At 44.2% G+C, this 27,805-nt stretch overlaps 1 long non-coding RNA gene and 1 pseudogene across 1 annotated transcript; one reads left to right on the top strand and one right to left on the bottom strand.

The window, feature by feature from the left end:
- LOC129048077 (uncharacterized) lies at nucleotides 1–27,663 on the top strand. The gene is made up of 4 exons (XR_010136473.1): nucleotides 1–93; nucleotides 2,947–3,098; nucleotides 14,080–14,172; nucleotides 27,099–27,663. It is a non-coding gene; the product is annotated as an uncharacterized LOC129048077 (long non-coding RNA).
- LOC100453352 (ETS-related transcription factor Elf-2-like) lies at nucleotides 6,832–8,306 on the bottom strand (annotated as a pseudogene).
- Nucleotides 27,664–27,805: the final 142 nt, after the last annotated feature.

Genomic DNA, 27,805 nt, shown 5'->3' with positions numbered 1-27,805 from the left:
GGCAAAAGAGAGAGCCCCACCCCCACCGCGCCCGCCTCCGCCGGGCCCAGCAGGACTCTCTAACACCTGGGGACATCCTGCTGCTGCGGGCAGGTGTGTGGCCTCGGATGGGTCCCTCTGTGGGGCTGTGGGGTATGCGGGCTGACATGTCAGAGCCCTTCCCGCCTGGCGCCTGGCCTGGGCGCTGCCTTGGCACCCAGTGGCCCTGTATTGGCCGGCCTGTCCCCTGGGTTACAGGGCCAGAACCTGCTGGAAGCCAAGCACGGGGCCACCCGGATCCTGCCAGGCTCCCCCAGGGCTGCTCCAGTGCCTCTATGCCGCCTGGAGCCAGGTCCACCTTCTACATGGCCACCCTGGCTGCTAGGGCCACCAGCCCCGCTAGGAAGGTTTCCAAGGAGAGGACGCGGTGCCCTGACCTGACTGGATGCTGCCCCTTACCACATCCCTTCCTGGCAGGCGGGATCTCCACTTCTTTTGACAAATGTACCTAAGACCTTTCTGCAGGTCATTCAGGTAGTCATGGACCAGCCAGGCTTTGAACCCGGGCTGTGCGATTCCACAGCTGGCGCTCTGGCTTGTGTGCCTCCTGATCGTGGATACAGCATGTATTCTTATTTTTACTGTAGTCCTGGGGTACTTAGCACCTGGCATATCTGTAATAAGCACATTCACACCTAGAAGTAGGTCTTCACTTCAACATGTAAGTTGACCATGGCCCACTCTGGGCTCCAGTCCTCTACAAAGATGTAGGGCAGGGACTACCAGTTGTCAGCACAACACCATCCCACATTGCTCTTCTAATGGAGCCTTTCAGCTCAGATGTTCTTTCTTGTCTAGTGGGAAGGATCCAAGTATCTAAAGATTATGTTCTAGATCAGCTTTGGTCTATCCTAAAAGAAATTCACCAGGGGAATTATTCCATATTGATAAGAACCAGTTTCTTTGGCCTTCCTGGAATATGTCTAGAAAGCAAATGTGTCATTTATTTGCAAGTTAATAGTGGAGCAATGTATTGGATTAAAATATGATCAACACAATTTGGTCATTGTGAGCATGCCAGCTGGATCCACTCTTCACCACACATTAACACTATAATTTCAGATCTTATGCCCAAGAGAAGGACATACTGTTGGGTGTCTGGACAAGGAAAACACGCGTGAAAAATCAACGATTCTTCTTAGACCCCTCAGGCACGTGAAGTCATGGAGCAAACCATGACCCCATAATTGGAGAGACAGAGTAATACTAAAAATCACAACTTACAGCCTCAGAAACCCACAGGTAGAGACCTCCACAGGAACAAGCAACTGGGTAGGGAAAGCAAAGTGCAACTGACAAATTGCTGGAGGCCCAGTGTGAGCAAGGCTGAGAGTTAAAACTCTTAAGAGTTCCCAGTCATAGAGAGGCCCCATGAGCTGTAAAGCTTCAATAGCTCTACTGGGTTCTGAAAGTGAAAAGGTGTGAAAAATTGCATTTCTCTAATGATTAGTAATGTTGCATTACTCTGGTGGTTAGTAATTTTTTCATTTTTGCTGGCCACTTGTATGTCTTCTTTTGAGAAGTGTCTGTTAATGTCTTTTGCCCATTTCTTGATGAGGCTATTTGGTTTTTAATTTTGTCTTGTTCAATTGTTTACATTCCTTATAGATTCTGGATATTAGAGCTTTGTCAGATGCTTAGTTTGCAAATATTTTCTCCCATTCTGTAGGTTGTCTGTTTGCTCTGTTGATAGTTCTTTTACTGTCCATAAGCACTTTTGTTTAATTAGGTCCCACTTGTCAATTTTTGTATTTGTTGCAATTGCTTTTGAGGATATAGTCATAAATTCTTTGCCAATGCTGATGTCCAGAACGCTGTTTTCTAGGTTTTCTTCTAGGGTTCTTATATTCTGAGGTCTTACATGTGAATCTTTAATCCATAGTGGTTACTTTTTGTATATGGTGAAAGGTAGGGGTCCAGTTTCAGTCTTCAGTATATGGCTAGCCAGATATCTCAGGAACATTTATTGACTAGGGAGTCCTTTCCTCTTTGCTTATTTCCTCTTTGCTTCAACTTTGTTGAAGATCATAAGGCTGTAGGTGTTCGGCTTTATTCTTGGTTTCTCTATTCTGTTCCATTGGTCTGCATGTCTGTTTTTGTACCAGTACCATGCTGTTTTGGTTACTGTAGCCTTATAGTATAATTTGAAGTCTGGTAGCATGATGCCCCTGGCTTTGTTCTCTTTGCTCAGGATTGCTTTAGTTATTCGGGCCCTTTATTAGTTCCATATAAATTTTAGAATAGTTTTTCCTAGTTCTGTGAAAAATGATGTTGATAGCTTGATAGGAATAGTATTGAATCCATAGATTGCTTTGGGCAGTATGGCCATTTTATCAATATTGATTCTTCAAATTAATGAGCATGGAAAGTTTTTCTATTTGTTTGTGTCATCTCTGATTTCTTTCAGCAGTGTTTTGTAGTTCTCGTAGAGATCTTTTATCTCCATGGTTAGACGTATTCTTACATATTTATTTATTCGTTTTTGACTATTGTAAATGGGATTGCTTGCTTTATTGGGTTTTCAGCTTGTTATTGTTATATAGAAATGCTACTTATTTTATACATTTGTATTATATCCTTAAACTATATCAAAAGCATTTATTAGTTCAGGATTCTTTTGGTGGAGTCCTTAGGATTTTCTAGGTGTAGAATCATATAGTTTGACTTCTTCTTTTCTTACTTGGATGCCTATTATTTCTTTCTCTTGCCTGATTGTTCTGGCTTGGACTTCTTGTTATGTCAATTTTATCTGAAGTTTTAAAACAATTTATTAGAGACAGAAATAAACATATCTACAACATTAGTAATAATTGCAGACCAGGGCTTACGGACCATGGGAATAGTCATTTGAAACTTTTTGTTTTTGTTGTTGTTGTCACTAACTGGCTTTTTCTCATCCATGCTCAGGATATGCATTGAGGACTCTTCATCTAATAGCCCTGACTCACGCAGAACCTGCACCCAAGAATCAAGCTCAGGCTTTTTGGCCACTCAGGTTCCAAGAAAAGCAGCCTTATGGACTCTCTCAAGTGTGGGTTGCTGAGGATCTTTCTCAAAAGGTGAGGTCCTGACTCTCCTCTCTCTCCCAACTACAGCAGATTCCCATCTTTGTACCTGGCTCTAAGCTTGCAGGTGGAGCCCGGATGCTGGCCCCTGTCTCTCCAGGATGTCTTGGCTTCTACGCTCTCTCCCATCAAGGTCTAGGAAGAGGAAGGGTTTTGCATTAGTCCTTGGCCTATGGCTGACACAGTGGTTTTGGTGGCTTTCAACTGTGGTCTAGGCTGGCTGGTGACCCTGTGTGCACCCCTTGTTTTCCAGCAATGGCAAGCTGCCCCAGCAATAGTAAAAGAAGGGCTCCACTGAAATCACAGCCATAGACACAATGGTCCATCATCGTCACTGTGCCTGTTGCAGAATTGCCTCATGTTCTACTCAGGCTCTGCCCTTAAAAACAAAGCTTGGACTCACACAGGTCCAAGCATAGCACAGATCAAATGCTGGCATCAGGAGGAATCCTCACCTCTTATACCTTCTTCCTGGAGTGCTGCAGGGTGTTGCAGAAAAGGAAAATGCAGTGGAAAGGCTGGAGACAGAAGGCCAAGGCTGGGAGGTACACGATGCCCTGTGCAAGGGCTCCCTTGAGTTCTTTCTGGCCTGCAGCCTCCATAAGCATAAAAAACCTATACCCAGACTGTGAGAACATAGTGTGAGGAACTGCAGCATCATGTTGGAGCTGGGCCTCCCCAAAGCCATGCTGGAGGTGTTTGTGGCCCTGTCCTCCAACTGGAGAGATGGCCTGGGCATGAGGCCGGCATGCCCTCCTCACCTGGATAGTAAAGTCAGCCAGGTAGCAGGATCCGCCTCCTGAAATAATTCATTCTCTGCTCCCAGCCTTTGGTGACAATCTGAAGAACCCACTCCAAGTTGTCCTGCTGGCTTCCATGCTGACATCATGAATGTTCCTGAACCAGCTGGAGGCGAGTTTGGATATGACAGAGATACATCATTGCTGAAAGAGATCAGGAGTAGGTGAGGGTCAGGTGCTGGGTCTCTAACCCAGGGGCAGGCTCTTATCCCAGGGAACTGAATCAGGGCTGTGGAAACCACAACAGGAACAACTTGAACCAGGAAAAGAATTAAAGGCCTTTCTTGCTTGCTTAGCTTTTTTGTTGTACTTTTCATTTTTATCAAATCAATGAATTCACATAAGAACAAGTTAAATAAGTGAAGAGCATGTGATGAAAAGCAGCTGTTCTCCCTCTTCTTTTTCACCTCCCAGCACCATGGCTTAGTGGTGACTTCTTTAATTCTTTTAGCTTTCACTGCTTTTCATGATTATTGTGATAACACTAATCAGTATTTCTCAAAATATAAGTTGCAACCCACTACTGGATCATTAATTTCATTTAGGAGGTCATGTCCAGCTCTTTTTAAAATTTTAATTGATACATAATATTTATAGATATTTATGCGATACGAAGTGATATATCAAAACATGTATACATAGTGTGATAATCAGTTCAGGGTAATTAGCATACCATCACCTGAAACATTTATCATTTCTTTATAGTGATAACATGTAAACGCCTCTCTTTCAGTTATTTTGAAATATACATTATTGAAAACTATAGCCACTCTGCTGTACAATAAGCCACCAGAGCTTATTCCTGCTATCTAATTATACTTTTGTACCTGTTAACCACTCCCTCCCCAGTCTCTGGCACCCACTGTTTTATTTTCTACTTCTATGAGATCAACCTTTTAGATTCCACATATAAGTAAGATCGTGTGATATTTGTCTTTCTGTGTCCGGCTTATTTCATTTAATATAATGTCTTCCAGGGTCACCCATGTTGTTGGAAATTAAAGGGTTTCAGTTTTTTTAGTGGCTGAATAGGATTCCATTCTGTGTATGTACCGCATTTGTAACAATCTATGTATGCATTGATAGACACTTAGGTTGATTCCATTTCTTGGCTATTGTGAATAGTACTACAATAATCATGGGAGTGCAAGTATTTCTTCAGCATACTGATTTAATTTTATCTGAATATACACCCAATAGTGGGATTGCTATATCTAGTATTTCTGTTTGTAAGAAGAAAGGAAAGAAGGAAGGAAGGAAGGAAGGGAGGAAGGAAGGAGAGAGAGAAAGAAAGAAGGAAAAGAAAGGAAGGAAGGAAAGAAAGAAAGAAAGTAAGAAAGTAAGAAAGAAAGAAAGAAAGAAAAAGCTCCAGGTATTAGAGCTACCTGACAAAAATTCATGCTGAGCCTGAACTTCCTAGAGACAGTAGAACTGAAACTGATATATCTGCACAAATGCCAGGGCTGAATGAGTGACACAGGCATGTTACAGCAAAAGGCCAAAGCCATTTGTTAATTTGTCCACAGTTAAGAAACTGACAGACTTAAACTACCATATAAAATGTTACACGTAAATTCTATAACAATACTGTGCTAGGTACAAGATTTTTACATTTTTTCTTTTAATAAAAAAGCTTTACACAAACAAGCCATTAGCTTATTTTAAGAAAGAAAAAAAAAGTTAGTCTGAGGGCTTTGTTTTAAATTAGCTTAAGCTATAAGATATATATATATGTATATATATGTGTGTGTGTATATATAGTGATACATATATAGTGATATATATAGTGATATATATGTATATACATATATATGTATATATATGTGTATATGTGTGTGTATATATAGTGATATATATATCACTATATATGTATATATGTATATATGTATATATGTGTATATATACATGTGTATATATACACATGTATATATACACACATATACACTTATATGTATATACATATATGTGTATATACACATATGTGCATATATGTGTATATATACATATATACATATATACACATATATGTATATACACATATATGTATATATGTATATATATATCACTAGATCTTCTTTTGCTATCCTTTTTCTGAAGTTTTTGGATCCATTCTTCAATTCACATTCTAAAATACCTCTATTAGCAGGGTCTTCACTTAGCACCAGTTAGGTGATTATTGTGCAAACACAGTAATAATTGCTGGGATGCATATAAAATGCATCAAAAATTGCTATATGTAACAATGAGATCAGTCATCCCAACCCCTCCCCACTGAAAACTACATAACCTCTTACAGAATGTTAGTGTTCCAAGTCTTAGTGTAACTTGATCTCATAGTGAGCTGCTTGGTCCCTTTCAATTCTTTTGATTGACGGGTTCAGTTGTTTCTGTAAGAGGTAGTTTTCTGTCAGCATCTTAATATGTAGTTCATTTCCCACTGAAACATGAGATAGGTAATTTATTTCCAGTAAGTTTGATTGTTTTCCTGTTCTCTTTTTTTCTTTTTCTTTTTTTTTGAGTTGGAGTTTCGCTCTGGTTGCCCAGGCTGGAGTGCGATGGCGCGATCTTGGCTCACTGCAACCTCCTCCTCCTGGGTTCAAGTGATTCTCATGTCTTAGCCTCCCAAGTAGCTGGAATTACAGGCGCCCACCACCATGCCTGGCTATTTTTTGTATTTTTAGTAGAGACAGGGTTTCACCATGTTGGCCAAGCTGGTCTCAAACTCCTGACCTCAGGTGAACCACCTGCCTCAGCCTCCCAAAGTGCTGGGATTGTGAGCCACCGCGCCTGGCCAATTGTTTTCCTATAAGCATTAAAAATGTCTTAAAGTCTTCTTTGACTTTTTCTTGATGACTTCCCTTGCAAATGTTTATGTCACTACTACCACTAACAGCCTGAAGCACATGGTGGAGCTGCTATTTTATTTCTCACGTCACTAGTCCATCATTTTCATAGTTACAGGAAGGGGCAATAGCTGAAGCTACACTGACAACCACTACGTGGGTAACTGTCTTATTTGCATCTGCCAGCTTTTCTTCTTTCAGCTGCAAAGTTTTCACATCATGTTCTTGCATTCTTGCCACTGCTTCTGATTTAACCTCTGGCCCCTTTATGACCACACTGATAACTCGAGGAGGAGTCTGGCCAGATGCCTGCTGAGTAGGTACTGAGAGTCTCATCACAGGTGTACCATGGGCTGTTGAAACAAACAAGGGTAAGTGCTCTCACAGCCAATGGTGTTCCAACAATGTTAATGCTTCCTGATCCAGTTAAATTTGACTTTGTCTGCAGTTGACACTGTGCAAGCTGTGTAGCTGGGAGAGTAATAATTTTGACAGGCTGCATGGTGATTTTTTCTTGGTTTTCAGTAGAAACTGTCATCATAGTAGGGATTATCTGAATGACTACCTTTGGAGAGGTCGCTGTTGTTGGATTAGTGCTGGTTATTAATGGTGCACCTGCATTAACTGACTGAACTGCCACAGTTGAAATGTTCTGACCTAATGATGTCATTACAACAGGTACTTGCATTGCCACACAAACTGTCCTTGGAGCTGCTGTTGCTGATACAGATGCAGTGGTGGTTGGAAACCTGCATGAAGCATCGTGACGGGGGGAAGTGATATTCACAACTCTAGCTACACCCTTCTCTGCTCTGGAGAAGTTTATGGGGGTTGAATTTTTTCTACCACAAACAGAGGATGCTGCTTTCAGGAGACTTTCTGCCGACAGTGACACTCGTTCCAATGATTTTTTATCAGTAGCTCCTGCTAAATTTTCATTACAGAGTTCACTTCTGTCATCATCTCTGACCACTATGTTTTTGGGCATATCCTTAAACTGATACACATGCCTCTGTCCTTCAACCTTTGCGAGACTTCCCTTTTGGTAGCTTTGCAATAATTCCCCTTTGGTAATAGAATCTCAAAGCTCATTCCATAGTTTCATAGTTCATGTTTGGTTTGTTCTTATGCTTTCCCCAAAGCTTGGAGACAGCCTTTGAATCCACCAGCCTGAATATGCCTTTTTCTCTCTGAATCCATTTAATATACTGGAGACAAATATTTTTATCTTTAAGTAGATCTAAAAGAAACTCCCACAAATATATTATGTTTCCTTTTCCTTTTCTCTTTTTTTTTTTTATACCTAACTCAGGAGACCCACTGGAAATTGGTGATTGTTGGGTCTTTGGTTTACAGCCAATTTTTTTCCTTTTCATTGGTTCATGGCTATCTGATGATGTAGGAATAGGAGAGGTATTCATGGGTTCAGACCCCTCAGTTGACACCTCCACTACAGTTTCTGTAATGACATCTGGCCTCATAGCAACATGGATAAATTCAGGACTTCTTGAATCCCTCAAGTAAGTGGGAGATTTCATAGGAAGCAGGGCTTCAGCAGCTTCAATTCTCTTTTGGAGTCATGTTCAAAATAATCTTGCTCAGGCCAATGTCTTAAAGCATTTCTGCTGTTTTCCTCTAGTAGTTTCATATTTTGGGGTCTTATATTTATGTCTTTAATCCATTTGAGTTTATTTTTCTATCTGGTGAAGGATAGAGATACAGTTTCATTCGGTGTGTGCACATCCCGTTTTCCAAGCACCATTTGTTGAAGAGTCTGTCCTGTTTGCAACGTGTGCTCTTGGCACTTTGTCAAAAATCAGTTGGCTTAGATGCATGGAGTTATTTCCGGGCTTTCTGTTCTGTCCCTTTGGTCTATTTGTCTTTCTTTATGCTAATGTCATCCTGTTTAGGTTATTATAACTTTGTAGTATATTGTGTATTTTGAAGTCAGGCAGTATGATGTTTGGAGCTTACTTTCTTTTTCTTCTTCTCCAGATTGCTTTGTCTATTTGGGGTCTTTTTTGGTTCCATATGAGTTTTAGGATTGCTTTTCCTATCTCTGTGAAGAGTGTCACTGGTATTTTGATAGAGATTTCATTATCTATAGATAGCTTTGGTTAGGACTGGCATCTTAAAAATATTAGTTTTTCTAATGCAAGAACACAGGATATCTTTCCATTTATTTGCATCCGCTTAATTTCTTTCATCAATATTTTATACTTTTCAAATCAGAGGTCTTTCAGCTCCTGGTTAAATTTATTTTTAGGAGTCTCTTTTTTTGTGGCTATTTTCTATGGAATCTTTTTCTACATTTTCTTTTCAGATAGTCCATTATTAGTGTATACAAGTGCTGCCGATTTTTGTATTTTGTCTTTGTATCCTGCAACTTTACTGAATTCATTTATCTTAACAGGTTTTTTTTGGTGGAATCTTCGGCATTTTATGTATATACGAGTATAAATCTAGAGAAAAGTAAACTCTTATACACCGTTGGTGGAAATATAAATTAATAAAGCCACTATGGAGAACAGTTAGGAGGTTCCCCATAAAACTACAAATAGAGCTACTGTACAAATCAGTGATCCCACTGCTGGGTATATACACAAAAGAAAGGAAATCAGTATATTGAAGAGAAATCTGCACTCCCCAGTTTACTGCAGCACTGTTCACAATAACTAAGATTTGGAGGAAACCTAAGTGTCCATCAGTAGATGAAAGGGTAAAGAAAATGTGGTGCATATACACAATGGAGTACTATTCAGCCATAAAAAGGAATGAGATTCTGTCATTTGCAACAATATGGATGGAACTGGAGGTCATTATGTTAAGTGCAACAAGCCAGGCACAGAAAGACAAACGTGGCATTTTCTCACTTATTCATGGGATCCAAAAATCAAAACAATTGAGCTGATGGGCATAGAGAGCAGAAGAATGGTTGCCAGAGGCTGGGAAAAGTAGTGGGATGGCATTGGCAGGGGTGGGTGGGGATAGTTAATGGGTATAAAAAAATAGTTACAAAGAATTAATAAGATCTACTATTTGATAGCACAGTAGAGTGACTATAGTCGAAAATAAAGTAATTGTACATTTAAAAATAACTTAAGAAGTATAATTGGATTTTTGTAACAGAAAGGATAAATGCTTGAGGGAATGGATACCACATTCTTCTCTTGATGTGATTATTATGCATTGCATGCCTGTATCAAAACATCTCATGTACCCCATAAATATATACACCTATTATGTACCCACAAAAATTAAAAAACTAAAAATAAGAGAAAAATAAAAAGAGATGCATCCTTTGGTCCCTGAAGCACTGAGGTGCTGCTATAAGGTGCAAGGACTCCTTATGGCAGCCACAGCTGGAGTGAGGTGGATGGAGATGCTGGTGATGGAGAGTGGAGTCCTGGTGAGCTGCAGAGAAGGCCGCTGGCACCAGTGCTGGCGAGATGCCTTATGCTGGGGTCAGGGTGGCCTTAGGCCAGGTTCTGCCTCTGCCCATCCCAGCTGTGTGAGAGGCTGGTGGAGATCAGTCTCCCCACACTCATTTCTCTTCCTGGGCCCATAGGAAGAATACATTTCCTAGCCTCTCTTGCTTTTAGTTGAGGGCCAGGGGTTTTGTCAAATGGGGTGGAGGTAGAATTACATCTAGGTTGACACCCAATGCTCAATCCCTTATCCTCTCTCTTCCCTTCTGAGCCACCTCTGAAGTCATGCATTTCAGAGACAGGGTCACAGCTCAGCAGGAGCCTGGAGGCTTGAGCCACTTACCCTGTTGCTATCAGCCTGGCATGAGAAGGAGAAATAAACCTTTGCTGTACTAAGCCACTGGGGTTTCCGGCTTATTTATTGCTGCAGCATAACCTATGCTATCCTGACTAGGGTAGACTGAGCTTGGCAACATTTTTAACCTCTCTGAGTCTCCCTTTCTTCATTTGCAAAATGTTAATAGTAATATCTGTTGTTGTACTCAAGGCCAATTTTGCTGTAGGTAACAGAAACCCATTCATTTTGGCTGAAGCAGAAAGGGAATTTGTTGGAATATTTCAGGGGACTCTCATGAAATCCAGCACCTACTGCGTTCCTAGCCTCGAGGACACATCCTTCACGTCCCAGCATTGTCATCCAATCCACTGTGTCTCTGTGTCTCACAGCAAGTTCCAGAAGAGAAAAATCTGATTGTCTTAGTTTGTGTCAAGTCAGCTGTAGCCAGAGACCAGGGTCACATAAGACAAATGTGGCCTGGGGTTTTCTTATGAGCAGGATGCACTTTCCTGTTAGATGGGTATCAGGAGGGAGAGGGATTACTAGTGCCATTTGTAAGGAGTCATCTCTTCCCTGTAAAGAGATCCAAGGGAAGGCCTGCTACTTCTGCCACCATCCAGCCCAGCTGTTGACCCCTTTCAGCCATATTTAAATGTTAGACATTTGAGTTACCCACAAGGTCTGATATTGCAGCTGGAGACCTTTCAGCAAATCTCAAAATTCTTTCAGGGCACACAACAGCGTGGACACACAGAGCAGCTGAAAGGCCCAGAGGGAGGGAGAGTGGTGTCCACTTCACAGTTATTTCAGCGACACTGATGCATCGGTGAGCACAAAGCTACTTATTTATGGGCTTGCTCTGCTTGGTAGAGATCCTCGCAGGCCTGAGACGAAGTAGTAAGGACAAAAGGAGTCTCTGAACAATAGGACAGTCTGATGGCAGTTCATAGGGCGGGACCTCCACCCGAAGGCTAGGATCTGGGCTGTGACTCTAGAGTACTAGAGGAGGGCACATTCTCTGTTAGCAAAACTCTGCTAGGATACTTTCCATGCACCCTGTCAAGTGATCCCAACATACGCTTTTGCATGAAACCTCAGCATTCCTGCATACAGCATGGCAGACATCTTTGGGGCATCTGCTCAGCCCATGATCCCCATCTCATACAAAAGAAAAAGGACATGATCATCATCGCCAGGAAGGTGCGTCCAGGGGCTGCAGTGCCCCTGCTCGCCATTAGATGATGCTACTGAGCCAGGAACAATCTGTTTTTCTTTAATTTCTGGGATTTTCCTCTATTTCTTAACATTTATTTGTTTTCTAGAAACAATGGATTGCCACTTTTCTAGTTGGAAATCTTGAGCTGTCTAGTGAAAGAAGACTCTACAGTAGGACAGTGATTCATTCAGGAAATAGTTCAGAGTGATGAATGGAACCACCTCAGTGGGCGGTTGTTCACGGCTGTTCACGGCTGTTCACTTTATCTGTCAGTGACAAGTGACGCATCTTTTGGGGCTTGAACTTGTGGAGTCCAGTAAAAACCAGAGTTCCTGGGAAGAGCTGAAAATTAAAGCCTCGTACTCTCACCCCTCTTCTTGTTTCCACCCCCACCCTCACCCCACATTTTGCAAGGGGGTTATGGTTCCAGCAGAGATTTCTTCATGCCTGATGAGCTGTTAGACTACTCTAGAAAGGAAATCACGAGGATCCTGTGCTCTTGTTCAACACGATGGTAAAGTTGATTAGTGCAGGGCATGGCTAGGGAGGGACCGTATTCACTATGGGTCCATGAATAGCTTTTTATAGAGAGGTTTGCTGGCGGTCAAAAGGTTCAACCAATGTTCAGCAGCAATATAGTAACGCAGAATAGATGCTATTCTATTTGACCCAAAAAGTTGGCTGAACTCCTTAGGAGTCACAAGCACACTGGCCCTGATATTTCAATGAACTATGAAACAAAGCACTGAACTGCCTCTCTCTCAAATAGAATAGCATCTATTGGGCTATTTGCCCTTCTTTTACACATTGGAAATTGGGGACAAGAGGCTATTTCTTTGTGATTAGCTGGAAGAATGGAAAAGGTAAAGTAAAGCCAAATTTATTTAACCTCTGCTATATGCCAGGTACTGTGCAAGGCACTTTTACACTTGTCTCACATAATTTAAGCCACATCACCCCTATTATTTTAAACTTTCAACTTCAGTTGACATGAGCCTTGTTTCTCTCTCCTGTCTAATCTACCATTGTCTTCTACCATTGGTCTGAATTACACAGGTTTTCATGCCAGCTCTTGAATACTCTACACCTGCTAATCTCTCTGCCTAAAACTCTCCTCTCTAAGATGAGCATGGTGGCTAACGCCTGCAATCCCAGCACTTTGGGAAGCTGAAGTAGGAGGATCACTTGAGCTCAGGAATTTGAGACCCACCTGGGCAACATAAATCAAAATACAAAAAATTGAAAAATTAGGTGGTCATGGTGGTGTGCTCCTATAGTCCCAGCTATTCAGGAGGCTGAGGTGGGAGGATTGCTTGAGCCCAGAAGTTCTAGGCTGCAGTGAGCTGTAACCACACCACTGCACTCCATCCTGGGCAACAGAATGAGACTCTGTCTTCAAAAAAAAAAAAATCTGTTCTCTGGGTCTCTCTGTGTGTCTTCATTCCTTAATGCTAGTCAAGGCTGTCATCAAATGTGACCCTCTTCATGGGTCTCCAGCCCCTCCAGCCTGCGTAGGTTTTCTTTAGGGCACACACCACAACCTATTTGTGTGTGTGCTGACTTTTCTCACACTAGAATCTCAGTTCCAAGAAATCAGCCTTGCTGCCAGTATTGCCACCTCCCTGAAATCCCAGTGCCCTGAACAGTTCCCAGCATATGCTGGAAGCTCAACAAGTATCTGCTGAATGAAAGCATGTATGAGTGGGCTAAATCGGGTCACTATGGGATACATTAGATTACTGTAGAGATGTTGGAGAATTTCTAAGTTTATAGATTATCAAACTTTTTTTGTCTGCCTCTGAGCATGGAAAAAACAAAACAAAGTAAAACAAAAAAACAGAAACAAAGCTCAAATGAAACTAGGCTAATACTTGTTGGAAAGTCAGGGAAAACTAATTTGAGTAGAGGGAGAAATGACCCTCATCTCACTTGAAGTTTTGTCACCGGTGTCTAATGAGCCAGGGGCTCCAGTCCCCATCACTAAGGACTCTCTTAGGACCTTGCACACAGGCGGCTGTACAAAGGACCCAGGGACTTCCCTCCATGGCTGGAGCTGCCTGTGACGGCAGACTGGCTGGGTGTAGGGAAATGGGTCTTTCAAGACCCCACCCGCTTTATCTTCTCGTCTTCACATTGGACAGGCGAGTTGTCCAATACAAAACCCAAAGGAATATTTTTATGTAAGCTGACACACCCTGCCCTCTGTAAGTCATGGTGTTTTTTGATAAGGATATGCCGTGGTTCTCTTATCTTTTTTCCATGTGGTATTCTCTGCTGCACACAGCCCTGACAGCGCAATTGTGCTAATGGGAAGATGTGTTGACTGGGTGGTGCTTCCCTCTCTGATTTAGAGGAAATACGTGGTCTGCTTTGACCCACTGGATGGATCTTCCAGCATCGACTGCCTGGCCTCCATTGGAACCATCTTTGCCATCTACAGAAAGGTGAGTAGACAGGCAAAATGTGAGGAGGGCTGACATTTCATGCGTCCTTCCTGGAGTGGTCTCTGGAAGGTTCCTAGGCTGAGAGTCACGAGTTTGGAGTCCTAATCTCTGTCCCCCTGCTAACTAGAAAAGCCACTGCAGGCAAACCACAAACTTCTCTCTTCCTAAGCTCCTCATTAGAAGAACTGAATTGGTGATTCTCCCTGTGACTACTTTCTGTTGTTCCTGGGGCGGTAATGTAGAAGGACAGCCGGGATCTTGTTTTGAAATCTGGATGCAACACCAATGTCAAACATAGTATTAGGTTCCAGGCGGCATTCGAAGACCCACTCTGTTTCTTCTTTCTGCCTTATTAGGTTCCAGGGGGCATCCGAAGATCCACTCTGTTTCTTCTTTCTGCATCTCACCTCTTAACGGTATTCATTTTCTTTTGCTGCCAGAACAAATCACCACACACTTAGAGGCAGCAAACAACACTTGTTGATTTCCTCCCACTTCTGTAGGTCAGAAGTCCAGTCGGCTTGGCTGGGTTTTCTGCTTAGGGTCTCCTGAGTACAAAACTGAGATGACAGCCAGTCTGGCTCCTTATCAAGAGGCTCCAGGGGATAATTTGTCTCCAGGCTCATTTAGGTTTGGGCGGAATTCAGTTCCTTTCTGTGGTGGGATCAAGGTCCTCGTTTCATTGCTAGCTGATGGCCAGGGTCCTTCTTGGCTGCTGAATGCTGCCCGTGTTCTTTGGCTTGGTAGCCCTTCATTTTCAAAAGCAGCAGTAGTTAGTCAAAGTTTTGAATCTCTGACACCACCTCCCCATCTTGCCCCATCTCCCTTGTCCCTAGCCACAGGAAGTTCTCTGCTTGTAAAAGCTGATTTTATTAGATTGGACTAATCTAACCAGGATGACCCAGGGTGATCTTCCTATTTGAAATCCGTACCCTGATTACATCTGAAAATTCCTCGTTGCCATTTAATGCTTGGTATTCACAGAATTTGGGGATTGGGGTATCTTTGGGGCCATTCTGCCTACCCAGAAACCCTGGCAAACAAAGCAATGAAAGAATGAAGCAACAAAAGCACGAATTTATTGAAACCAAAGTACGCTCCACAGAGTGGGAGTGGGCTTGAGCAAGCAGCTCAACAGCGCTGATTGCAGAATTTTCTGGGGTTTAAGTACTCTATAGAGGTTTCCTGTTGGTTACTTGGTTTACACCCTATGTAAATGAAAGAGTGGCCTGCAACCAGTCTGATTGGTTGTGGAAGGCAACCAATCAGAGGCTGAAGTGAAGTTACAAAGTTACATCCTATGCAAATATCTGATTGGTTTCACTTCAGCCTCTGATTAGTCACCTCCTGAAACCAATCAGCATGCCTGTGGTCCCAGCTACTTGGGAGGCTGAGGCAGGAGAATCACTTGAACCTGGGAGTTGGAGGATGCAGTGAGCTGAGATCATGCCAATGCACTCCAGCCTGGGTGACAGAGGGAGACCTGTCTCAAAAAAAAAAAAAAAAAGAAGAATAAGAATAGCTGGATGGATGCAGTGGCTTGCTCCTGTAATCCCAGCACTTTGGAAGGGTGGGCAGATCTCTTGAGTTTGAGACCAGCCTGGGCAATGTGACAATACCACATGTCTACAAAAAATACAAAAACTAGCTGGGCGTGGTGGCCCGCAACTGTAGTCCCAGCTACTGGGGAGGCTAAGGTGGGAAGATCGCCTGAATCTGGAGAGGTTGACACTGCAGTGAGCTGTGATCATGCCACTGCACTCCAGCCTGGACAACAGAGCAAGAACTCATTAAAAAAAAAAAAAAAATCCTACATGCTAGATCAACCTCCTCAAGTTGTTACAAAGCTCATAAATTTAAATAGAATTCATGAACAAAATGTTTTTCAGAGGGAGCTAACCAATCAAGCCACAAATGAGAAATTTTCCTCAAAATATCAATACTCTAAACACTATGGCAAATACTGTTCCTCCTATCAACAACCAAAATCACATCTACAGGTGACTGATTTTCATTGACTTCGAATGATTTCGGACGTAGTGGCATTCCTCAGTGTTCAGCTTTCTTTCTCCTCTTCTCCTCTTCGATTCAGTCCTTCAGATGCAGAATTTTGTGCTCCTTAGTTCAGCTAAAACCCAGGTACTTGTCTCATGACCAGGAAAAATTAGGCACGTGGACACATTGAAAGGTAAGGAGAGCAGAATTTATTAAAAGAAAGCCTCAGTGAAAAAAAAAAAAGGGATCCTGCCAACAGGCTCCCACCTCATAGACTGAATACCAGGCCACCACACACGAGATGAAGAGTACAGGCTTCTCCCCGCTGCATAAGGCGTGAATTCCTGGTATCTCCACCCCCCATTCCCCCAGTGCAGAGGCCGGCCCTTAGTCTGAGCCACTCCACATTGCTTTATTTCCCTTACTGCGCATGTGTTAAGGAAGGAATTTTTCATCGTGGGCATGTTTAGGCAAGCCCCCTGTGCACAATGACGTGGGTGGCATTTTGCTGTCTCCTGTCTCTATTATTTTCTCCCAAGTTAGCAGGCTTATCTGAGCAGTGTCCTTTCTGTATGCCTTGATCCTTTCCTCACCACCCACTTGCATTTGCCCCCTCTGTCGCTCAGTGCATTTTCTCCCAGGATGCTCTGGCCACACTGACCAGAGCATCTGGTTTCTGCTGCTTCTCTTTTGTTTTATTTGTTTGTTTTGTTTGTTTGTTTTGTTTTGTTTTGTTTTGAGATGGAGTCTCATTCTTGTCCCCCAGGCTGGAGTGCAGTGGCACAATCTTGGCTCACTGCAAATTGCACCTCCTAGGTTCAAGAGATTCTCCTTCCTCAGCCTCCCAAGTAACTGGGATTACAGGCACCTGCCACCATCTTTTATATTATTAGTAGAGACGGGGTTTCACCATGTTGGCCAGGCTGTTCTCGAACTCCTGACCTTAGGAGATCTGCCCGCCTCAGCTTCCCAAAGTGCTGGGATTACAGGTGTGAGCCATCACACCCAGCCAATCTCTGCTGCTTCTCTTTACCCTGAATATTGTTCTATGTTTTCTTGAACCTGTGAACTTCTTGTGAATGTTAAATACTAAGAGCTTCTCAAAATGAGACCCCACATTCTAAACAGAATCTATAGTCAGGATTCTAGGAAAGGTCAGCTGGCTCCCACCCCTAGAAGCACTTTGCTGTTGAAGGAGCATCGAGGTCTATGGAGCATCGAGGTCACTTGTGGCATTGGAAAGACATTCAGGAAGGGAGTTACTAAGTCTGAATTTCTGGAGATTATTTTAGTAGAGGAGAATGGTGGGTCTTTGGCCATCCTTCTTCCTTTTTTTTTTCCCTCGTGTCTAACAAATTTTGTATCTTGTGATCAACATCTCCCTAACCATACCCCAATCTCAGGGTAAGCACCATTCTACTCTCTACTTCTATGAGTTCAACTCTACTAGATTCCACGTAGAAGGGAGACATTTAGTATTAATATTTCTCTTTCTGTGTCTGGCCTATTTCACTCAATGCGTTGCCCTCCAGGCTTAGCTGTCTTGTGGAAAATCACAGCATTTCCTTCTTTTTTAAGGCTGAACAGTATTCCACTGTGAATATATGCCACATATAAAAACTCATTCATCCACTGATGGACACGTGAAGTGCATATGAATGCTTCCAGCATCTGTGGAGCTGTGAGGACTTGGTATCCCCGTTACCTTCAGCAGAATCTTCTAGACTCCATGTTCAAGGAGCCCCTCGAGGTTGTTTACCTTCGTCATCCCTCAGTGGGCTCTTGACTTTAGCTTCTGGATTAGCCAGAATGGGATGAGTTGTTTGCCAAGCATTGCTAATCACAGTCTGTCTTCCTTGTGGGTGAACATAAATCCCCACACAAATAACTGCTTGGCACCTGGGCACACCAGGTACTGGAATTTGGTTTTTGAAAATGACAGCTGTCACAGTGGCTTCTTTGGAGAATGCATCACTGAGGATTGTGGTGGGAGTTCAGGAGCAGGCAGTGCCTGCGGAGGAAGCCAGGAAGGGGCTGACCTGCAGTTCTGACTCGGGTCACCTTGAGCAGGAGACAATGGGGCATGTGATGTGGGAGAGGGAAGGGGAAGAAGAGGTCATTCACCCTTCAGAGCATCTTAGGACCATTTTCTTCCTTTCCATGTCCTTTCTCTTGATATTTCCCAGTGTTTCTCACTGGGTGCCTTTGGGGATTTGGGTGAGTGGGAACTCCTGTCCTTGCAGGATATTTCTTGTCTGTGGCTGCCAAGCATCTAACATGCTAGCATCCCCTACAGCCCCATATTGTGAAAACCAAAACAATACCTACACACATTGTCTGATGCCCCCTGGGTTGCTGCCATACTCTGCAAGAGCCACTGTGGAGCAAGGCACTGTGGAGCCACTGTGGAGCCACATAGTGGTGGGGAGAGGTCTGTATCTGGAACAGCTGAGGGAGGTGGCCACGTTATTTGGTTTCCAAATGGGCCAAATGAGCAAAAGAAATACTTTCTGTGTTCCCGGCTCTCATCAGTTGACATTGCCTAGGAATGTGTTTTTAAACTACATTTGCTAGAGAATCAACGGGACTGGGCATCTGGAGAGAAAACCAAAGTCCTCTTGTTTCCCTGGACCAATGGAGGATGCGCAGGGGAGAGGGACTGGCTGTTTTCATTATTAGACAGTGCAGGGGGCTGCCCCACAGGAAATAGGACCTTGCAGACAGGGCATTCCAGGGGCCCAAGTGAGCTCCTCAACTGGGTGGGGCAGGACAGGATTGAAGGTGACTGAGACCAAGGTTGGAGTTCCTGGGGAAAGAAAGAACATGGGCCAGGGCTGATCTGTGTGGGATCTACTCTGAAAGTTCACAGGAAGTGAACTAGGGCAGTGGTGTGCGGGAGCCTCCAGTGATGTCCCTGAGAGCCGTGCATGTCTTCCCAGCTCAGTGACGTCACATGGGGGACTTGAAATCAGCCAGGGTGGGAGCATTTATACCACAAGAATCAGCAAATGCTACAGATCGGTGCCTGCCTGCCCACCAGAGGTAGCTGACCAGTTCACCATTGTTTTAGGGGTCTGTAATAGCCCCCACACCTCCACCCTAGCTGTAGGTACCACCTTATTACAGAAGGAGGTTGCACCTTCTACTCCTCTGTGCTCACTGCTACCAATAAAACAAAGCCCAGTGCAGCTGAGGCAGGATAGGTAGTCAAGGAAATGGCCCTGTTTTCGGAATGCAGCAACCATGGTTACCAGTTACCGTACAGCTAACACAGTAAGTCTTAGCATTTGCATTGTAATTGAGCTCACGCAAGCAAAGCGATCTTCAGTAGGGACTTTCCCTTCTAGACAGCATGCACATTTTGATTTTACCTCTCCTCAAAATGACCCTTTGCTCATAATTGTAAAAAACATGGCCAGGTGTGGTGGCTTACACCTGAAATCCTAGCACTTTGTGAGGCCAAGTCGAGTGGATTGCCTGAGCTCAGAAGTTCAAGACCAGCCCGGGCAACATGGTGAAACCCTGTCTCTACTAAAACGACAAAAAATTAGCCAAGTGTGGTGGCATGCACCTGTAATCCCACCTACTCAGGAGGTTGAGGCAGGGGAATTGCTTGAACCTCAGAGGTGGAGGTTGCAGTGAGCCTAGATTGTGCCACTGCACTCCAGCCTGGGCGACAGAGCAAGACTCCATCTCCAAAAAAAAGAAAAAAGAAAAAAAAACCCACCACTGGGTAGAGATTTAAGATGTTAATGAGACATGAGACATATGAACAAGCAACAAGCATGTACAGTTACTACACATGTGCACCCAGAAGACCACCCAGAACATGCTTATTAGCAAAACCTCTTCCCACCTCCTTATTAATAATCATGTAAGACTCCCATAAAGGGGGTTTCTCCAACAACAATCAATGCTGTCTCACCGTCTCACCCTAAGGAGCAGCCGCCCCGAACTCCCTCTCTCTAAGGGTGTACTGTCTCTTCTGCACCTAACTTTCAAAATATTCTTTCTCCTTTGCAATAAAATCACTCTATGCTGCATCTCCTTTGCTGTGTGCCTTTTGTTTAAATTCTTTTAAACCAAGAAGACAAGAACCGAGATGTCACATTGGCCATCAACACAGCCATCCAAATCTGCCTGAGGATGCTGGTGTTGCTTAGCCAAACCCAATTCTCCTTCTAAAAGAAAAGAGGGACTCCTTCTATGACAGATAGTGATGGGGGATGCATCTTGATTTTATATCAGCATCCATTTTTACTACAATCGCTGCAAGTCTCATTCTTATCTGATTTTAAAATAAGAGTTTCAGGAGTTGGCGTATTTTTATTCTGTTTGATTCTCCTTCTAATCAGATTTTCCATGAGCTGATATTAAAAGTAGTGTGCCTTTACTTCATCAGACAGTGAAGAAAGGTGCCCAGGAATATTTTGAAAAGTGAAAAAAAAAAAAGGGTGAGTTTGCCCAGAATGAAAAATTCACCACCTGCAAGCTGCATTTGCATAATTAAGAGTTGCTGCTCCATCCATGGGCTCTCACTACACCCTGCCACGTGAGAGGGGCCACATTGCCTCTCAGTGCTCTTATCTGGCCTTCCCAGACCGTGGATGGTCTCCTCATTAGTTTGCAGATGTTTAGTCCTCTTTTCTGATGAGAAAAATGAAAATAAATTGCCATAGTTGGTGCTGGAATAAAGGAAACTAGAAACTAGGAGATCCACCAGGGCTTCAAAGAGCAATGCTGTTACCAAATAACATTGATTCACTCATGCACTGAAAAGATATTCCCAGTGTCTACTGTATGCCAAGAGCTGTTCTGGGCACTGCAGAGACCACGGTGAACAAAATCGGCAGAACCCAGCCAGGAAACAGATAAGAAAAATGCCAGATAGCATAAGTTGAATCAATGGGTGATAAATAACAGCTTACAACTCACCACCTGCTTCTGTAAATAAAGTTTTATTGAGACACAGCCACACACTCTTGTCTACGGCTGGTGTTCATACATGGCAGAGTTGAGTTGCCACAGAGACCATCTGGCCCTCTACAGAAAGGGTTGCTGCCTCCTGGGGTAGGTGCCATGCAGGGAATTGAAACAGGATGAAGTGAGATGAGAGGATGGTGGAGTCTACCTTCACCTGGCTGATGAGGACCTCTCTGATGTGACACTGAAACCAAGACCTGAAGGGCAAGAAGAAGGAAGCAGCCCAAGGAAGGGCTGGAGGAAGGCAGAGGAATAGGGAGTGCAAGGGGCCGGGCAGTGGAGTTGGGTGAGCTCAAGCATAAAACAATGAAGAAGGAGAGTAACTGGGCTAGGGCCAGAGGATGGGCCTGGGGGTGCAGGCAGAGAATGATGCGCGAGCGATGTGACCCCGACTATGTGACCCCAATGACATGACCCGAGAGGTGGCACGGCTTTATAGACCTTACCCAGGGGGTGAGGATACTGGGTTTGGGCCAAGTGTGTTAAGCTGGCTGGTGTGAGATTTGCCTTCGGTTTAGGAATTCCCCTGGCTGCTCAGACTGGAGCGTCAGGGTCAGAAGGGGGAGCAGAGGGACCTGATAGGAGATGATCTTGGCAACCAGGGGAGATGTGATGGTGCTTGGACTGGGGCTGTCCAGGCTCTATTACTTAGTGAGCCTTGGGCAAGAATACATGTGGGACCCTCCATAGGAGCCAGGCCCAGTGGGAAGGACCTGGGGAGTCCTGTAGCTGGTGCTCACCCGGGTTCCAGATGCTGTCCACACAGCCTGTCATTTGACTGCCAGGATCTGTGCAGTCCTCTCTTGAGCCCATTTCAGAGGAAAGTAACCTGAGGCTCAGAAGTTCGAGGTGGGTCTTCCCAGGCGAGGGGAATACAGCAGACGGGGGCCTCCCCTACAAGCTGCAGTGCTCTGTTGAGTATGAGGAGGGGAGGGGGGACATTGACCGTCTTTTAAAAATCAGGAGATCACACCTAAAAATGTGGATATTTGGCTTCTTGTGGGAAGCCTGTTTCACACTGGATGCACCTTCCTGCGTGGTGCTGGGTAGCGGGGAGGCGGCAGCTGCTCCACTTAGAGGGACACAGGCTCTGATTTCATGATGTTCTCCACCTGCACTCCAACTCCAAGAGTCAAGAGTCCCTTAGAACAGGAGAGAGACCTCAGAAGCAGGTCCTGCCCCTGGTGGGAAATTCTGCTCTGTGATGACATTCCCAACCAGGGGAGAAGGACAGTACCCCACACAGGAATGCACTGGAGTGTGTGGGCCCTGGTAAGGTCATGCCTAGTCAATGTCAGAGGCAACATTCAGTCTCAGAGCTCTCTGGCCAAAGCCGTGCAGCCTCTGGGAGGACCTGGCAAGAACAAGAGATGTGTGCAACCCCATGGAGGCCCCCATTGCTTAATGCCCAGGTGGTCCATTGGCTCCAGAGGGGTAGGCAGAGTGTTATCCAGTACCTGAAAGTAAGGAGCTTCACCTACAGTTAAACCAGCATCTGCCTGAGGCTGTAAAGAGGCAGGAGGCCGTGCCCACAGGCCCCATAGCACTTTTTCCTCCTGCCTGGTGTGGGGTAAGCTTGACCTGGAGTGTGCACCTGCAGCCTCGAGTCCGAGGGAGCCCTGGGTAGGAGGCATAGCTCAGCAGCTGGACCCAGAGGTGGATGGGAAGATGCCACCAGAGAAGATGCCACCAGCCCTGGGCCAGGCAGGTCAACAGTCACTTGATGCTCTTAGAGCCTGTGCATCAGCACCAGACCACACCCCACAGGCAGGGCACTCCTGTTCAAGTGGCATGAGACCAGCTGGGGTCCTGCACAGAGCATGCCATGGTTGCTGGATGAAGTAGTCCTGGGAAGATGTAAAGCTTCACCCTTCAGAAATATTTGAGAGCAAAGAACACACTGAAACATTGAAAGAAAACATTCCCTACATCTGTATCTCAGCATCAACTATGACTTTCTGTCTCTAATGAATAGAATCAGAGTCCATGTGCATTTTGTTCTCTGGAAAGTTGGTGTCCCCTGAGCTCCCTGGAGCAGAACTGGCTGTGGCAGCACAGAGAGAGGAGAAGCTTGTCCTGGGCCCCCAGATCTTGCCCTCGAATTACAAAAGTAATTCCAAAGTGACATCGTGGAATATTTAGAAAATTCAGAGAAGTAGAAAAACAGTCACTAACAAAATTATTGAAGGACATAAAATAGTAGATGAACAAATGGAAGGAGATTTCTATCCCTGATAGCAAGATAGGACTGGATGTTTCTATTTCTCTGAGTTATATAAATTTAATAGAGTTCCAGTTAGCATCTGAATGGGACTAAGGAGATTGAGTTTCCTATCTTATAACTTTAATAGAAGAATAAATAAAACATTATAAAGGCTCTATAATCAATACGATCAAATAAGTTATAGGAACAGCCTAGAGAGTATAGAAGTCAATCACAATATCTACAGAAATCTAATAGAAAGCAAAAGATGTTATTTCAATTTAATGGGGAAAATGTTTGTTTAATAAGCGATCTTGACACAGCTGGCTGTTTGCCTAAAGGTAAACAACGTTGAACTCCCGCTCACTACAGAGCATAAAGATAAATGGATTAGAGCTTTTCACCGTGAAATGATACAACAATCTCTTGAATGGAAATTTGGGAAAACTTGTTTTTAAAACAACTTGGAAGTTTAGAAACCTTTTAAAACCCTAGATACGTTTAAAGAAAATGTACATATTTGACACACTTTTAAAAAAAGACTTTCTGGCAAATAGATTCCACAAAGTTACAAAGTGAAATAGACCTGGAAAAAAATATTCTCAATGCATTTCACAGATAGAGGGTTACTACCACCCATAATACTCAAAAACTCTCCAAAATTAGTAAGAAAAGGGCAGACATCCCAGTGGAAAGTGGTAACGTGTTCTCAGAAGGTTCCTACTGCCCAAGCCTGAGTGTCAGCTCTGGGCCCCTCTCCTGTCCAGCAGGGGCCACCTCCTGTTATGGGCCCCCCTTCCAAAACCCCGCTCTCCCGACAGCAGGTGCTGGATCCAGGCATGCTTTTGGAATTCTCAGGAAACACAAAGGGAGTAGTCCGGTGAGGCCTGGGAGGAATCTGTCACAGAAACCAGGGGCGGTGATCTAGGAACTAACAGTGGTCTGTGAGGGCCCCAGTGCTTCCCCACCAGGTCTGGATTGCGGCTGCATTCCCGAGGCAGGAGGGAGTGTCCCTGGAGATTTTTGAGCTGGGCTGTGGCATGGTCTGCTGCTTCTCAGATACCCCCCACCCAACCCCTAAACTCCTGAGTTCAGGCAGGTGGAGCCCACCACGTCAACTGCACTCACCCCTGAGAATTCTGTTTTGGGAATAGGGAGTGGAATTTAGTTGATATAAAAGGATTTGAGAGGGGAGTGCGGAATTAACGGTGCAGTGCAGCGCATGGCATGTATGGTTTCTAATCAGGAGGTGTGTCAATTATATGAATCTGTAACATAGGCTGATTTATTTAACCAACTTAAAAGGTTAGAAAATCATTTCAAGCTAATTACCAAGAATTGGTCTAATTTGAAACAATATTTCAACAACAGTCCCCATGAATGCTGACTTACTGGTCAAAACCCACTCTGACATTGATGATGATACTCATGCTCTTTTCCTCTCTTTTTGTTCATAAAGTGATCATTACATGAGTGAAACAGTCACAATAGGGAGAGACAGCGAGGGAAAAAAGGAGGGAGGGAGGAAGAAGTGAGGGAGTGAAACATTAGGAGTTGGTGAACATTAGTTGATTGAGTGACTGAGTCCACAATTCCAAAAACATTCTTGGAAGACTCAAAATCTGTTTAATAGATTTCCAGTAGAACTGAAGAGCCTCTATAAAACTTTATATTTGATAAATTGATTCCACTTGATGGTAACTAAAATAATAACTGTCCCAGTACTCAAGCATAAACGTGCTTATTTGTTCACCAAATCACCTGCAAGGCACCTGAATGAAAGATGTCCTCTCCACCGCAGCTCTGCTCAGAGCACCCACAGCTGCAGATGAGTTAACCCGTCCAGCCCTGCCTCTTCTAGGTCTGCCCTCCCATGACTCACCTGTGTGAGAAAATCATCTCCATGCTGCCTTCCTGGTGGAAGCTCAATGGACCCAACCAGCTGATGTCACTGCAGCAGTTTGTGTATGAAGTGCAGGACCAGCTGAACCCTCTGGTCATCCGGGGGTACCCCAGGTGCATTGCTCAGCAGCTCCACAGTGCAGGCGAGGTGAGCCCCTAGCAGTCCAGGCAGGAGGCTGTGAGGAGCACCAGGAACTCACACCTGTCCCAAATTCCAGTTCTTGGAGGTGGTATGAGCCTTGGGAGGCAGTGTGGAAATGGGCCAACTACTGATAATATTTCCAGACGTGTGACAATCACGTACAGCCTCAAGTGACGCTCTGAACTGCAGTTCTCAGCTCACCTTACGAGCTGTCATTTTGTCTTGTGTGTTGCTTTTGTTTCCAGAGCCTGATAGTTTTGGAGTGCAGTGCCCACTCTCCTGGGTGACAGGGTCTCTCTTTGCTCCCCCTGGGCACCTGGTACTAACCTGCTATTACTGGCAGCCTTCAGGATGGCTGCTTTCCATGCGGTGTGGAGTTACCAGCTCCAAACAGGCCTCCTGGGTGCAAAAACCATTGAGAAAAGGCAGTGAGGTGTCCTCGTGGAGACAATTTTTGGGGGACCTGAGGCAGAGAATGTGTGTGCAGACACAGAGGGTAATCATAATTCAAGGAACATATTCAACCCCCCAGCAAGTGATTCCTGGAAGAAATGACCCAAAATAGGAGGCTTTGCTCTGGTTGTGTGACATTCAGCACTGGGGTGTGGTTTAAGAACCCAGCCATGGAGCAAAAATGCAAAACTAGTTATCTTGTAGAATGTTCCTACTTGTGGATTTATCTATCTTTTCCCAGTGACATTTTAAGTTACCCTTCCATAAGGCTAACGGAACAGTTGAAAGCAACAACTATCCAATGCTGTCACCAATTATAGTACCCTGAGAGGAGAGAAAGAAGGAAGGGAAGGGGAGAGGAGGGGAGGGGACTAGAGGGGAGGGGAGAGGAAGGGAACTAAGAAAACTAGGAAAGTTATAGTGGTAGAACAATGGTAATTTCCTTCAATGGAATAATTTAATGTTAGGAAAAATAACCACCCAGTGTTCCTCTTTTTCCTCCATTTCCCTGGACTAGTGATAAGTTCACCATGGGCTGCGTGACTCTAAAAGTTTACGGCTGTGTTTTTTTTTTTTTCCATTTTTTTTCTTTTATTATTATTATTATTATTATTATTATTATACTTTAGGTTTTATGGTACATGTGCCCAATGTGCAGGTAAGTTACATATGTATACATGTGCCATGCTGGTGCGCTGCACCCACCAACTCGTCATCTAGCATTAGGTATATCTCCCAATGCTATCCCTCCCCCCTCCCCCCAACCCACAACAGTCCCCGAAGTGTGATGTTCCCCTTCCTGTGTCCATGTGTTCTCATTGTTCAATTCCCACCTATGAGTGAGAATATGCGGTGTTTGGTTTTTTGTTCTTGTTTGCTCAGGAGCCTTTGCTCTTTGCTATGCATAGAAGTGCAGGGAAAGCCCTCAGGCCCATCTCATGACATATTTCATGGCCACGTTTATTCCATCCCCTGAACACTAAAACTTACCTAAGGCCTTCGTGGGAGGGCCACACTTTAGGAAGCACAGTCATTCTGGTTGCTCTTAAAATAAGGGCACAGGATCTAAGAGTCAAGAGGAAATGGGAGGTTTCTCAGTTCATCCAGAGCACCACCCACCATGAAACACAGGGGCCAGGCAGTCTGCTCAAGCAGTCCCAGGGGTGGAGGATTGGAAAAGCAGATTTTAATTCCTACATGAGCTGACATTTGCTACCTGTATTTCTCGTCCCTTGTTCTGTCTTCCAGGTTATAAAGAAGCCTTGAATCCTCCTCCACGATACCCGCTCCACTATTTGATAGCACAGCTATGATGCTGCTCACGGATTGTTTTCACTCCTAAAGACAGTGGTGCAAGGCAAGGTGACCTGGAGCCAGGCCATCCTGAGTGTCCACCCAGCTTCCCAGGAGCCTGTTGGAATTTGGAAGGACATTTCACCTGTCTTTATAGAGCCTGGTTTTTGGTTGAAAGCCAGGGGCTCAAAACTTGTGTTTTGGAAGTTAAACTCTGAAGTTTGACTCTTTTACTTTCCATCTATCCTTTAATAATCCTAACAGTTCCCAAGATGAAGGCTACTTCTGGCTGAATCAAGGACAGGTTACCAATAAGAAAGTCAACAAGAAATGAACATTATTATTATCCTCATTCCAGTTACAATTAAGGGGCTAGGGAGAGGAGAGTGGGGAGTTAGTGCTGAATGGGTTAGGAGTTTCAGTTTTGGTTGAAGGGAAAGTTCTGGAGATGGATGGTGGTGATGGTGGCACAGCAATGGGAATGAGCTTCATGCCACTGAATTGTACTCTCAAAAATGTTTAAAATGGTCAACTTTATGTTATGTCTATTTTACCACAATAAAAATATTAAGTTGGTTCCCAATAAGCAGGTGAGTAAGAAAAACTCTTGCCACCCCCTTGGGGAGAGTACAAGAGGCTGGTGCAGTGGCTCACGCCTGTAA

This window comes from Pongo abelii, chromosome 13 (genome assembly GCF_028885655.2).
Source record: "Pongo abelii isolate AG06213 chromosome 13, NHGRI_mPonAbe1-v2.0_pri, whole genome shotgun sequence".
In the NCBI taxonomy this organism is placed as follows: Eukaryota; Metazoa; Chordata; class Mammalia; order Primates; family Hominidae; genus Pongo; species Pongo abelii.
The sequence above is the reverse complement of the archived record's forward strand: the minus strand, read 5'-3'. Positions and strand labels throughout refer to the sequence as shown.